The 3,037-nt window shown below is 40.0% G+C and overlaps 1 long non-coding RNA gene across 1 annotated transcript; it reads right to left on the reverse strand.

Annotated features, from left to right (window-relative positions):
* Nucleotides 1-278: 278 nt before the first annotated feature.
* LOC121049078 lies at nucleotides 279-1,634 on the reverse strand. Its single transcript, XR_005799281.1, has 3 exons — nucleotides 1,450-1,634; nucleotides 1,295-1,371; nucleotides 279-345 (listed from the first exon to the last, which is right to left on the reverse strand). It is a non-coding gene; the product is annotated as an uncharacterized LOC121049078 (long non-coding RNA).
* Between the last annotated feature and the right edge of the window lie 1,403 nt (nucleotides 1,635-3,037).

Raw genomic sequence — 3,037 nt, forward strand, 5'->3', positions numbered from 1 at the left:
TCTCTCCAATCGCAGCAGCTGGCCTTCCCATATTTTGCTCTCGCAAATCCTAGCAGCAGAGTCTCTGTAGCAGTTTTAAACTCATAAAGAAAATCAAAGCTACAGGAGCTACAGGCTTCACCGAGCCTTCTGTCAAACAACAACAAAACCATAATTCATTCCTTGACAACCACCACAGCCAAAAGCCTGCCCCAAGTCCATACTTTATTTCCAAAAGCACCAATTCAAAAGAAAAGCATAATCGGTGCAAAGAAACTAAGAGAAGCAAACAAAGAAGCTCACCCTCAAAATAAAGCTTCGAGACTTTGAAGCTATTGTGACTACAATCACCTGTCCTGCTTGAACCTGCACAACAAACAAATTTGTTAAAATTGAATACAAGCTTTGAAGCATCCAATTAAGAACAAATTTGGTGCACAGGTCTTTATGTTGCAGAAGGCCAAAATAATCAGAGGCGGTCTGAGTTTCACCAAAAGGTGACGAGCATGTGTTCTTGGGGCGATGTGTCAAGGTGCAAACAAGTATAAACAGAAGAAGCAAAGTAGAATGAGGTGGAATAGCAAAACAAAGTTCAAAACTTGATTATGGTGAATTGCTACACTTGGATGATAGAATGCAGTAGCGTCAAGACCATTTGTCCTTTGGAAAAATCAAATTCAACTATTCAAAGGCTGTAGCAAGTTTTAAGCCAATATTGCTGCAAGAAATCGAAGCGGTGCTGATATAAAAAAAAGCTAAAGAACAAAAGTCTCTGCGGTGACATCCTTGTGTAAAGATGAAGCTTTAACCCAAGTCTTGGTCAATGTCAACAAATCAATTCCAGACACTCACAAATGCACAAAGCAATATAAAAAATAAAACGAAAGTTCTAGCAATGTTGCAGGCCATGTGAGAAAGCTTAATTAAGCTAAGAACAAAACAAAAATGCTTAATTAACAATTGCACAAGTTACAAGCTTGATGAGGTGTTGCCAGAGGAAAAAATGAAGAAAGGTCTGGCATTGATTTTATAATCAAGTTTGAAGAGTCAATGAGAGCTTGGCGGTGGCTCCAGTTTTGTTTCAATTAAATGAAATCAGTGAGAACAAGACAATTGCAAAAGTTGACAAAGTACAAAACAATATAAAAGGAAAAAGAAGGATGGTGGTTCTGATGGTGCCACAGATCAAAGCATAGCCTAATTAAACTATAAAAGACAAAGGTTTAATTAGCATGTCCAACTCTTGTACTGGGATTGTGAGCAAAACAAAGAAGGTCAATGTTCATCGATTCAAGTCAGTTGGGTTTGGCCTTACCCACAATGTGTCAATCTTCGAATTGGATGGCTCCGCGATGCACAGAGCTCCACTCTTTCCAAAATTGCTGTAAAATGCTATGGAAGAAAATTGGATGTCAGTATCTAGCCTTCTGAATTATAAAGCTAAAAGTGAAGGCAGGGAGAGAGGTTTACCTGGTTCTTCACAGAGAAAAGCAACTGGCCAAGTTTCAAGCTTCGGGTACTCAGAGACTTTCCGTTGGAGACCCATGCATGTGTTGGCCTCTCCAAGTTGATTTCGGACTTTGAGTCCATCTCTAATTCGATCTGGTAATGGTACAAACCCAAGCTCGCGTTCTTCCTGGTTTGGGGATAAGACGAAGCACGGGGATAGAAAGAAGAATTGAAAAAATATTAAATTGCAGCTGGGTGTCCTTATCAGATTTGGGCCTCCAAGAAGGCTGGGCCTTTGAGAAGTCTTTGAGGGGTGTCTGTCCTGATGCTCAAAATAAAGTTTATGCATGTCTCCGGATTCTAAAATCAAGCCTCGGAGTTCACTCGGTGCATCAAATGTCCCCGCATTAAATGTGGGGTCAAGAGAGCTTCATGAATCAAGGAATATGATTCGCGAGGGTACAAAAGAAGCCCATTTCAAAATTTGGGCCCGTTGGAAGAATTCGGCAAAGCATGACGCTATGGGTTTCATTTCCAAATACCCAGGCTTTGGTTTCGTAAAAAATGATCTGGAACCTAAAAAATATCTTTTTGGTACAAAACCAAGGAAAAGGCAAATACCCAAAATCCACAAATGTCTGAACTACAGTGGTTTGATCCCTTCACAGGGTATGTAGGCAATCTAGCGACCCACTAGATGCAACCACAAATTCAAATCGAATCCCTGAATCCACCAGTCAAATTCAGCAAATCCGAATCTCTGACTCCACCAGTCAAATTCACCCAAACACCAGAAAAATCAAATCATTCCCAAATCACCCAAAAGCAAATTCAAGGGCTCTAAACCCTCACAAATATCTCAAACACAAATCCAAAAATAAATGGGTCATCTACCCATTTAAATCCCAAATGCCTGGAACTACATGTGGTTTGATCCCGCAAGGGTATGTAGGCAATCTGGAATCAAATAATTTAGATGCAACCGCATCCTAAACACTATTCCTATCCCAAAAATCTAAGCCTTCCAATGGGTCATTCACTCATTGGAACTCTTGAACTACGAGTGGCTTGATCCCTTCCCGGGTACGTAGGCAACCCATTCCAAAATTCGGGTGCAGCCGCAAAAACAAACAACCACACATTGGTTTCTTTATAAATGGAATCAAAGGGTGTTTCTCTTGTAACAAGAGATTGTAATTAAATAATTAAAACTCTATTCTGTTAATGAATACGAGTGAAATTACGTTGGGTGACATTTTACACTCTGTGCAATTTTTTTGCCTAACAGGGGTCTACCTTAGAAAAATTTTTCCAAAAATTTGGCAGAACTTCCCCTAAAATGGACTACCCAAAACCTGTAGAATTGAAATTTACACTTCTAAATCACCCATCCTTATTCTCCTGGAGCCACCCTCCTCCCCAAATCACAACATCGTCCAATTCACATAACACAAAACGCAACTTAAATAACATTAATCCCACAGGTAGTCAGAGCAATTCTAATAGAAAGGTAAACAAGGAAAACCTAATTCAAAGGCAAATGAGGAAGCCATTCTGTTGACTATGCCTCAACTCTATGTACGCCCGACCTCAACTAATTTTGCCTGCA

This window comes from Rosa chinensis, chromosome 5 (assembly GCF_002994745.2).
Source record: "Rosa chinensis cultivar Old Blush chromosome 5, RchiOBHm-V2, whole genome shotgun sequence".
NCBI lineage: Eukaryota > Viridiplantae > Streptophyta > Magnoliopsida > Rosales > Rosaceae > Rosa > Rosa chinensis.